The sequence below is a fragment of the Notamacropus eugenii genome, chromosome 3 (assembly GCF_028372415.1).
Source record: "Notamacropus eugenii isolate mMacEug1 chromosome 3, mMacEug1.pri_v2, whole genome shotgun sequence".
NCBI lineage: Eukaryota > Metazoa > Chordata > Mammalia > Diprotodontia > Macropodidae > Notamacropus > Notamacropus eugenii.
The window spans coordinates 314,847,037-314,859,563 of record NC_092874.1 but is presented as its reverse complement, the minus strand read 5'-3'; positions in this window follow the sequence as shown (position 1 = coordinate 314,859,563).

Below are 12,527 nucleotides of genomic sequence, written 5' to 3'. Positions count from 1 at the left end.
TACTGTGCACAACGTTCTTTTGGTTCTGTTCATTTCACTCTTCATTATTTCATGTTTTTTCTAAGATCATTGAGTCTATTATTCCTTATACCATAGTACTAACCCATCACAATCATGTGCCACAGCTTGCTCAGCCATTCGCCCAACCGATGAGCATTCCTGCAATTTACAAATCTTGGCCACCACAAAAAGAACTGCTATAAACATTTTAGAACATACACCTTCTTCTCCTTTTTCCCTAATCATTTTTGAAAATGGACCTAGTAGTGGAATTTCTGGGTCAAAGGATATATAGGTGGCTTAATAACTCTTTGTGCATAATTCCATATTGCTCTCCAAAATGGTTGGATCAGTTCACAATTCCACCAATAATGAATTAGTGTCCCAATTTTTCCACATCCCCACCAACATTTGTAACTTTCCCCTTCAATCATTTAAGTCATTCTGGTAGGTATAAAATGATATCTCAAGGTTGTTTTAATTTGCATGTCTCTAATCAATAATGATTTAGAGCATTTTTTCACATAACTATAAATTGTTTTGACTTCTTCATTGGAAAACTGACTATTCATATTCTTTGGCCATTTATCAATTGCAGAATGATCCATATTTTATAAATCTGACATAGATCTCTACATATTTGAGATATGAGACCGTTCTCTGAGAAACTGTCTTTTTTTCCAATTATTTTGCTTACATGTATTTTATTTGTACAAAACTTTTTAAATTTAATGTAATCAAAATTATCCATCTGTCCTGTCTGTTGTTTATTTCTAAATTGTTTGCCTGTCCATAACTCTGACAAGAAATATGTTCCATGTTCATCTAATTTTCTTGTAATATCTCTCGTTATATCTAAGTCATGTATCCATTTTGACCTTAGCTTGGTCGATATTGGCCTATGATCAGCTTCTGCCATACTGCTTTCTAGTTTTCCCCCTGCATTTCATGGGGCTAAGGGCAATACTGCTAGGAAGCAACATGGGGCCACATTTATTGAAGACCCAGAAAATGGCCTACTTTCCAACAGAAAAGGATCTTTCCAACAGAAAAGTTCTTGTCACCAAAATCTTTGCATTGACAAATGGTTCGATGTCAGAATCTGATATGATTTTTATCAGTGGAAATTACATAGAAAAAGTGGCATTACCATCTATTTTACCACTCACTATATTCCAAGCACCACGGGGACCTTTCCACCTGACGTGCAGCTGAATCCTTCCATGTATATTGTCTCTCTCATTAGAAAGTGAATTTCTTGAGAGCAGGAGTTGTCTTATTGCATACAGTAGGTACTTAATAAAAGTTTCATTAATTTATTACGTTCATGAGCCACAATTTATTTAGTTATTCTCTAAATTGATGGGCATCTATCTACTTTGTTTCCAGTTCTTTACATAGTATTTTCAACTAGCCCCCCAGTTACTCCCAGATATAAAGGCACATCTTAAATGACAAAAACAAAAAAATAACAACATTGTTCTTCTGGTGATTTGAGTGGCTGGAAATTGTAGAATGTCAGTCTCTGAAGAATTAGAATTGAGGGTCATTTTATTTAAAGAGGCAATAGATAAGGAAGTAGTGGAAATTATGTGACTACTCTGTTCTAGCCACTGTGCTAAGGACATACTGAATATTATCTTATTTGATCCTCACAACAACCCTGGGAGGGAGGTGCTATTATATATCCCTGTTTTAATCCCCAGTTGAGGAAACTGAAGCAGATAGAAATTAATTGACAGCTTATATCCATAATCTGATTTGGTCAGGTTTTCCTCAATTGTACCATCTAGCTGCCTTCATGCTAAGCATGAGCAGGACACAATACATTACCGGTAAAGAATTGATTTGCTTTAAAAGGCTATCATCACAGACACGTATGACTGAAAACAAAGAGGGGATGGTCACAAAAGAAAGATGAGGGAAAATGGATTTATAGACTGTCTACCATTGATATCCATGCAATGTCAGTGACATAGGTTAGAGATGTGGTTAAAATGCAGGGACAGGTTACAAATGTGAACTGTGCACATATTATAAATTAACTGGAAACTTTGAATGGCAATTAAGCTATTTCCTAATCGTCCTTTCCATTTCTAACTTTTGGCTACAGTCTGTTGGTTGTTGTTCTTCTTTCTCAGAGGACCAAAATGATATTACTATGCCAGAGTCAAGTTACAGTGTGTCCAGCTGTGGCTGATCAGACCAATCCAAGCTCAGAATGTTCTTCCACAGGTTGGACGGCTACATCAGAGCTTCATTGAAAAAGGAAAAGAAATGCTATTAGCATTGAAAGAGAAGGAAACTGCTGAACTACTCTGTTTAAAACTCCTTGGTTGCATTCTATTCAAAGTCTGTTTAAAATGTTAAAGACATGTGGCAAAATTCCTCTTAAAATGTTTATTCCCAAAGGGTTAGGGGGTAGAGAAGATATGTTGGTCTGAGATTTAGTCCAATAATAAACACTGAGTTGTACTGTCCGAGTTATGAGTGCTTCTGCCATCACCTTAGTGTAGGGACAGGAGCCAGAACTCAACAGGTATAGGATAAATAAAACAAGCAAATAGGCTAGGCTAGCCTGGAAAGCACCATGACCATCATCATCAATCACTTCCCTGCCTGAAGCATTTGTATCTAAACTATTTAGAATCAAAATAAGCCTATTTTTCTCTCCTAAATTAGATCAGAAACTGAGGGAAGAAGTAGACCCTTAGTGGGTGAACATATTTCTAAATATGAATATCCTAAGTAAATTCATCCAGAGCCACAGTGACAGTCCCAAAGCACTCACTCTTAAAACAAGACAGGACAGCAGTCCACAAGCCTCAGGCTCCCTGTCTATAAAATGAGAAGGTGCACCCACCACCTTTTTAAATGCACCTGTGAGTTAAGAATCATTTTCATGTTTTGTATAGCCCAAGAGTTAAGAATCATTTTTATGTTTTTGATAAAAAATGTTTAGTATTGATTATTTAATCATTTCTTAATAAATAGAAGCTATTTATTAATGGCTATTAGTATTAATTTAATTAATTATTAAAAAACTGTTTATTAATGGATAGACTTTTCATAGTAAAAATTATTCTTAGCTGAAGGGCTGTGCAAAAACAGGTGGCACTAATGATTTGTGTACTCCTGTCCAGAAATCTGACATTTATTAAATGCCTACTGTGTACATAGGTAACACACTGTATTAGGTGCTAAGGATACTAAAGTAAAACAACAATGAAATTTAACCCTGTCCTAAAGACGTTTTCATTCTTGTAGGTGGTGAGGGGAAGGAGGCTCTTTACAATATATAAACACATCAGTAAGTAGCTCAGGTCCCCTCCAGCTCTAAATCCATGAACCTTTGGTTTGGGGAAGGCAATTCTCCCTTTAGACTTAGGGAGAAGTTGAAGGAAGGACAACAGAAGAGGGTAAGAAGGAGGCAAAGAGGAAGAAGCCATCATGAAAGAAGTAATGATTTAGAAAACTTTGTTCTGCCCACAGAAAGCCAAGGGTGAACACTGTTCAGAGATATACTGCTTGCCTGGTATCTCATTAAGACAGTAACATCCTCAAACAACATAACATGTCATGCACATTTTCTCTCACAGGGACCATTTTTATTTTCTGAAATGAGATCATCTAGAGATGCTAGGGTAGATCTGTTGACTACAGTAACTTCAAACATTAAGTTCTGGTGCCTCCAGAACATGGGGTTCTTAACCTGGGAATAGATTTCAGCAGTGGGAGGGGGTGGCTGGGGAGAGAGAGGGCATGAACTTGGGTGAGAAAAAAATATTTATTTTCATTTTACTTGCAACTGAAAGTTGCCATTTCCTTCAATCATTGAGGAAACATTATTCTGATAAGTCTGTAGGTTTCACCAGACTGACCTGATAATACCTGTCTCACACACACACACACACACACACACACACACACACACACACACACACACACACACACACACACACACAGTTAATATTCCCTGCCTGTACATTACAGTATGAGTAAATGAGCTTTACTACCTGGGAAAGACCACCCTCTTGTGGAGAATAGTGGTTTAACAGTAATAGAAAATTCAACTCCAATTCTGTTATGGTAGTCTGAGTCTGACCAGCACCACAATGATGGAATTTCCTTTGACTTTTCTCGTTGCCGACTATTTGGCCACTGATTTCTACTATATTTCAGCATCCGCTCACACCGCCACTACCCTAGATCAGGCCATTGATACCTATTGCAAAGACTAAAGCCTTTAAATTGTTCTTCCTGTCAATAGTCTCACCCCTCCTCTAATCCATTTTGTTCAGTCGTTTTTTTCAATGGTATCTAACTTTTACTAACCCCATTTGGAGTTGGGGTTATCCAGTATCTTGGCAAAAATACTGGATTAGTTTGCCATTTCCTTCTCCGGATCATTTTAAGGATGAGGAACTGAGGCAAACAGGGTTAAGTGACTTGACTAGGGTCACACAGCTACTAAGTGTCTGAGGGCAGATTCAAACTTACAAAGACAAGTCTTCCTGACTCCAGGCCTGGCACTCTATCCACCGCATCATCTAGCTGCTATCTCTGCTCACAATGGCACCCAAAACGTTGAATTATCTCTGTCTTCCACAGTATAGACTGGATTGCTTTCTCTACCCAGGGACTTATCAAAGGTAGAAACTATCTCCCTTTCCCCTTCTGACAACCCAGGGCCAGGGGCAGGCTTCAAATACTCAATTATTGGAGCTGGTGGTGGCTTGTAACTCCTCTATTCAGAAAATTGGCTAGCTCCCGGTTCATTGGGAGAGTTTACATTGGCTCCCCTCCTTTCCTAGCTTCTGCTCTCTACTAACTGGTTTCTGGAATTTGGGCTATTTCCCCTAGTACAATTATTAATCAGCTATTACTCATTATTAGCACAACCCTCTTTCCGTTGTGTGTGTGTGTGTGTGTGTGTGTGTGTGTGTGTGTGTGTGTGTGTACTTCAATGCATGAGAGTTCCACTTCTTTTTGATTTCTTTTCTAACCCTGGCATTTGGAGAGGGCTGTTTTGAGCTATTTGCTAGAGTTTGTGTTCATAGATAAGGCTTCTCCTTAAGATATTTTGACTTCACTTTAACTAGGAGTCCTAAACCACAGTATCCTTGTCTGTTCTCATCTTCCAGTGAAACTTTGTAGCACTGAAGTATATGTTGATTCAACGTGAAAGGTAATTCATAGAATTTCTATACCTTTTCAACACGTCCATGGTCATGCAATCTTCGGTTGTCAGTTTTTTAGCTGTTACTGATAACTTTTGTTTTTATGTTACTTCTATTTCTAAATATGTCCCTTTTCCTTTGCCATCAAATGATCCATCCCTTCTATCAAAGAACAAAAATAAAAGAAAAAAAATTTGTAGTTCAGCAAATGTATCACCTGAATCTGACAGTCTGTGTAGGGCTCCATACTCCTAGAGCCCCAGATCTACAGAGATGAGAAGAAGATTTAAACTATTTTCATTATGATCTTTTTGCTAATATTTATGATGCATACTACAGTACAAGATGAATGATTGTCTCATTAAGTAATATTTATTGCTGCCTTTGGATGCATGATAAAACCACTTAACCAACTCATTTTATTTATCTCTCTAAAGTAATTGACCCCATCTTTTCATTTACCTACAAATTTCCCTTTATTTTCTGGTTTTATTTGTAGCAAAAATTTCAGGATTCATACAATTTACTTCCTCCATTTATGTATCCACTGGTCATTGGACAAAGATCTCACCTTACAGTGGCAACAATTAGGTAAAGTTTATAGATGGTATAAAAACTATAATTTTCAACACAAAAAAAATGCAGTTAGAAATAGACTGGAAAGAGTGACCTGGGGAAAAAATCTGTGCAGCAAGTTTCTCTAATAAATATCTAAGATACTAAGAACGGATACAAATGCATGAGAAAAATACCTTACTCCCCAATAGACAAATGATGAAAGAATATGTTTGAGTAGTTCTCAAAAGAAGAAATGCAAACTATCAACAACCATATAAAATGCTCTAAATCATTATGAATAGGTGAAATGTAAATTAGAACATACCATATCCTTCAATTTCCAAGGAGGACAAAAAAGAAAATTACAATTGTTGGAGATATTATAAGAGAACATGTATACTGATGCATTGTTGGTTATTTATGAATTAGTTTCACCATTCTGGAAACAATGTAGAAATAAACAAAAAATGTATTTGTGCAGTCCCTAGAAACAACGACAGATCCCCATGAGCAAAAGCCAATCTTTGGTTTCAAGAAAGGAGTAAAATATAGCCTCAAGAGCCATAAGGAGTAGTTGTAACTCAATAAACTGAGAGAATTGATATGGTTGATCATATATCTCTTCTCAAAAGGACCTCAGAGGGCCATCTATTCCAACTCTTTTATTTTACAGATAAGAAAAGTGAAGTCCAGAAAGTTTCAGTTACTTGTATAAGGTCACACCAGTAGTAAGCATCAAAAAGGAGAATTTAAAGCCAGATTCTCTGACTCTAGAAATAGTAGTCTTTTCACTATACTACAGTGCCTCCTAGGTAGGACATCTGAGTTGTTGGGGGTTTTTTTTCAGCCCAAAGCATGCAGAATTATGTGGATTACCAGTTGGAGGTAAGATATCACCAGGCCAGTCGTTGGAGGCTCAAGAAGATGACTTAGTTTGGCAGTAACATAGTACAGTCAAGCATTAAGTCAGTCATGATTAGATAGGAAAAAGAACACTATGCCATAATGTTTGTATTTTTATCCCCAGCACATAGCACAGCGCCTAGCATGCTTTGTTGCTATTCAGTCATTTCAGTCATGTCTGACTCTTCATGACCTTATTTGGGGTTTTCTTGGCAAAGATACTGGAATGGCTTGCCATTTCCTTCTCCAGTTCACTCTACAGATGAGGAAACTAAGTCAAACAGAATTAAGTGATTTGCCCAGCGTCACACAACTACTAAGTGTCTGAGGTCAGATTTGAACTTAAATCTTGACTCCAGGTCCAGCACTCTGTCCATTGCCCTGACTGGAATATAATAGGTACTTAATAAATGTTCATTGACTTGAGTAAAGACTGATTTTTCAGTATCTTCATGAAGATCTCCTTGACAATTAGCTGTCAAACTGGAATAGTAACATACCCTTGAGAAGGAAGAATATCAGGGGTGGAGCCAAGATGGAGGAGTAGAAAGATGCATTTTCTCTAGCACTTTCCCCACAGCCCACAAAATATCTGTAAAAAATGACTCTCAACAAATTCTAGAGCAGCAGAAGCCACAGAACGACAGAGTGAAAGAGGTTTTCAGCCAAAGGTAACCTGGAAGGCCAACAGGAAAGGTCTGTCTCACAGGATGCTGAGAGGAGTGGAGCCCAGCCCTGGGTGTGCTGCACTGGGAGGAACAGGGCCTGAACAGATCTCCAGGGCAGAATGTTCAGCAGGGAGGGTCCCAGAGTCTCAACCCACAAGAGACAAAGAAAGCTCCAAAGGTCAGTATGGGAGGGCTTTCCCAGAAGAAAGGAGCAGAGTTCCTCCAGCATTGACCCCAGGCAGGAGCAGCAGGTGGCAGGTGGCTACAGAAGCAGCCTGGGTCCGCTGTCCAGGCAGCTCAGCTTAAAGCTTCTGGGGGAATTGAGCAGCTGATCTGAACCTCAGCCTTGAGCAGGTACTGGGGGGAGGAGGAGCACTAGAACCCATCTCTTGACAAAGGATTCAGAAGTCAAGTAACTGGCTGGGAAAATACCCAAAAAAGGGAAAAAAATAAGACCATAGAAGGTTACTTTCTTGGTGAACAGGTGTCTCCTTCCATCCTTTAGGATGAGGAAGAATAAGGCATACTATCAGAGGAAGTCAAGGCTTCTGCCTCCAGTACCTCCAAAATGAATATGAAATGGGGTCAGGCCACAGAAGAGCTTGAAAAGCATGTCAGCAGCTTGCTAAAGGAGAACCAAAAATTGTTGAGGAAAATAACACCTTTAAAAATAGGCTAACTCAATTGGGAAAAGAGGTCCAAAAAACCAATGAGGAGAAGGAGGCTTTAAAAAGGAGAATTAGCCAAATGGAAAAGAAGGTTCAAAAGCTCACTGAACAAAATAATTCTTTAAAAGAGAGACTGGAGTTCAGGGAAGCTAATAACTATGAGATAAACCAAGAAGTTAAAAAACAAAAAAAGATTGAAAAAATAGAAGATAATGTGAAACATCTCATTGGAAAAACAACTGAACTCGAAAATAGATCCAGGAGAGACAATTTAAAAATTATGGGTCTACCTGAAAGCCATGATCAAAAAAAGAGCCTAGACATTATCTTTCATGAAACTATCAAGGAAAAATGCCCTGAGATTCTAGAACCAGAAAGCAAAATAAATATTGAAAGAATCCACCAATCACCTCCTGAAAGAGACTCAAAAAGAGAAACTCCTAGCAATATTGTGGCCAAATTTCAGAGTTCCCTGGTCAAGGAGAAAATATTGTAAGCAGCTAGAAAGAAACAATTCGAGTACTGTGGAAATACAATCAGGATAACACAGGATCTGGCAGCTTCTACATTAAGGGATCAAAAGGCTTGGAACAGGATATTCCAGAAGTCAAAGGAACTGCGATTAAAACCAAGAATCACCTACTCAGCAAAACTGAGTATAATACTTCAAGGGAATAAATGGTCATTCAATGATATAGAGGACTTTCGAGCATTCATGATGAAAAGACCAGAACTGAATAGAAAATTTGACTTTCAAACACAAGAATCAAGAGAAGCATGAAAAGGCAAACAGGAAAGATAAATCATAAAGGACTTTCTAAAGCTGAACTGTTCACATTCCTACATGGAAAGATTATATTTGTAAATCTTGAGATTTTTCTCAGTATTTGGGTAGGTGGATGGATTACACACACACACATACATACATACACACACATATTGACAGAGAGTATGGTTAAGCTGAATCAGAAGAGATGATATCCATAAAAAAATAAAATAACATTAAGGGGTAAGAGAGGAAAATATTGGGAGGAGGAAGGGAGAAATGGAATGGGACAGGCTATCACTCATAAAAGAGATAAGAAAATTCTTGTTCAAGGGAGGAGAAAAGGGAGGAGGTGAGAGGGGAAAAGTGAAGCTTACTCTCTTCACATATGACTTAAGGAGGGAATAACATGCTCAATAAATTTGGTATGAAAATCTATCTTACACTACAGGAAAGTAGGGGAGAAGGGGACAAGTGGGATGAGGGAGATGATAGAAGGGAGGGCAAATGGGAGAAGGGAGTAACTAGAAGTAAACACTTTTGGGAAGGGACAAGGTCAAATGAGAGAATAGAAAAAAAGGGGGGACAGAGTAGGATGGAGGGCAATATTGTTAGTCTTACACAACATGACTATTATGGAAGTCTTTTGCAAAATGACACATATGTAGGCTGTATTGAATTGCTTCCCTTCTTAATGGGGGTGGGTAGGGAGGGAGGGAGAGAAGTTGGAATTCAAAGTATTAGAATCAAATGTTGAGAATTATTATTGCATATAACTGGGAAATTAGAAATACAGGTAATAGGATACAGAAATTTATCTTGCCCTACAAAAAAAAGAGAGAAGATGGGGATAAAGTAAGGGTGGGGTATGATAGAAAGGAGGGTACACTGAGGGAAGGGGTAATCAGAATGTAAGATATTATGAGGTGGGGGAGGGGAGAGATGAGGAGAAAAATTGGAACTCAAAATTTTGTGGAAATGAATGTCAAGATCTAAAAATAAATAAATAAATTTTTTAAAAGAAGAGAAGGAAGAATGTCAATATAAGAGGGCAAAAAGTAGAAGAGAATTGTTGGCATGATGTAGGGACCAACCTTTCCTGCCCAGAAAACACAGACATACTTATATAAGTATATCTACATTTTGAGGGGCAGCTAGATGGCACAATGGATAAAGCACTAGATCCAGAGTCAAGGAGAAGCTCAAATCTGGCCTCAGACACTTACTAGCTCTGTGAACCTGAGAAAGCCACTTAACCCTGTTTGTTTCAGTTTCCTAATCTGTAAAATGAATTGGAAAAGGAAATGGCAAACTACTCTAGTATCAGAGCTTGCAGCAGCAGTGGAGAGGGAACCTTCTTCAACAGTTCCAGGGCAGAAAAGAGCGCTTGTTGTCACTCACAGACCAGAACAGAGGGCAAGAGAGTAGTAAATACATCTCCTTAGGTCATACCACCTTGGAAGAACTGAAAACTTATAGGTCCCTGGAAGGATCTCTGAAAACAGTTGCACAAAACTTCTGAAGCTTGGGACAGTGCACCCTCCACTCTGAAAGCAGAATCTTACTTTAACTAAGACTTAAAAGTCAATTAATAGGCTGGGGAAATGAACAAGCAACAGGAAAAAAAATCTGACCATAGAAAGTTACTATGGTGACAAGGAAGATCAAAACACACACTCAGAAGAAGATAACAAAGTCAAAGCCTCCAAGAAAAATATGCAATGGTCTCAGGCCATGGAAGAGCTCAAAAAGGGTTTTGAAAATCAAGTAAGAGAGATGGAGGAAAAACTGGGAAGGGAAATGAGAGAGATGAAAGAAAAGCATGAAAAATGAGTCAACAGTTTGGTAAAGGAAACATAAAAAAATACTGAAGAAAATAACACCTTAAAAAACAGACTAGGTCAAATGGTAAAGAGGTCCAAAAAGTCAGTGAGGAGAAGAATGCCTTAAAAAGGAGAATTAATGAAATGGAAATGGAGGTCCAAAAGCTTACTGTAATTTTTTAAAGATTGGAACAGAGCAAATGGAAGCTAATGACTTTATGAGAAACCAAGAAATTATAAAACAGAATCAAAAAAATGAAAAAGTAGAAGACAATGTGAAATAATCTAAGCTTAGGGACTGTGGCAGAGATAATGAACCTTTTACTCCTGCATTGATTTTCAAAGCTTGTATTTCTATGACGCTTTCTTGCTACGTATAAAAAGACATAGTTTTGCTTCCTGGCATTTTGAAACTGCAAGTGTTCTACTTCCTCATTCTAAGGAAAATAAATAAATTAATGTTTATTATAGAATACATTATACACATATGGATATAGATGTATAACTATATTAACAAAGTATTGCAGTAACTAAAATTTAACAATAAATAAAAATAAATAATACATATAAAAATAACTAATACTAAAAATATTCACTTTAGAATTTGCAAAGCTCTTTACAAATATTTTCTCATCTTATCCTTACCAAAACCTTGGGAGCTAAGTACCATTATTATCTGCATTTTACATATAAGGAAACAGAGACAAACTGAAGTTAAGTCATTCACCCAGGGTCAAAGAGCTAGTAAATATCTAAGGCTAGATTTGAACTCAGGACTTTAACCCCAGTGCTCTATCCACTGAGACACATAGTGAATTAAGAGTTTATATTCCACTCCTATAGAACCAAAGTTAGCATTTCATATGGAGAATCTGAAGAAGGAAAAAAAAAACAACCAAACAGAAGCACCTCTATAAAGCAAAGGGTCCTATCTTCAATTTCTGAAGATCCTGGAGGAGAAAAAAAAACAATTACCCTATAGTCATCTCCTCTGACTTCTCATTTCATTTCCAGGTAGTCTAAGTCTAAGTATATGTCTATTAAGCAACGTTTAGAGTAATACTCAGGGGGGCAGAGCCAAGATGGCGGAGTAGAAAGACGCACATACGCTACCTCCGAACCCACTGCCCATAATATACCTATAAAAAAAAGAACCACCGGCGAATTCCAGAGCAGCGAAAGCCACAGAACGGAGCGGACGAGATTTATGCTCCAGAGAGCCTGAAAACCTCTCACAAAAGGTCCCTCGCGCCCCGGACCCGGAGCAGAGCCCACCCCTGCCTCGGCGGCGCAGCGCCGAAAGGAGCAGATCCGAGCAGGCTTCAGGGACAGAATCTCCAGCAGCCGCGCGGGTCCCTCCGCTCACAGGTGACAAGGGTCGGTGAGAGGGTCTCTTTGGTGGGTCGAGAGGGGAGTGGGGTGCCCCCATAACTCAGGCCCCCTCAGGAGGCAGCAGCGGAAGTGGGAGCAGACCAGGGCTCCCCAAGCAGGCAGGACCCCGAATCCATTGTTGAAGGTCTCTGCATAAACCCCCTGAGGGAATGGAGCCCGAGAAGCGGCCCTGCCCCTACCTGAGCACCTGAACTTAATCTCACACTGAACAGCAGCCCTGCCCCTGCCCAAAGCCCTGAGGCTGGGAAGCAGCATTTGAATCTCAGACCTCAAGTGCTGGCTGGGCGGATCTGGAGGCGAGGTGGGGGTGGAGAGGACACTCAGAAGTCTAGTCACTGGCTGGGAAATGCCCAGAAAAAGGAAAAAAAATAAGACTATAGAAGGTTACTTTCTTGGTGAACAGGCATTTCCTCCCTTCCTTTCTGATGAGGAAGAACAATGCTTACCATCAGGGAAAAATGCAGAAGTCAAGGCTTCTGTATCCCAGTCCACTCAATGGGCTCAGGCCATGGAAGAGCTCAAAAAGGATTTTGAAAATCAAGTTAGAGAGGTGAAGGAAAAACTGGGAA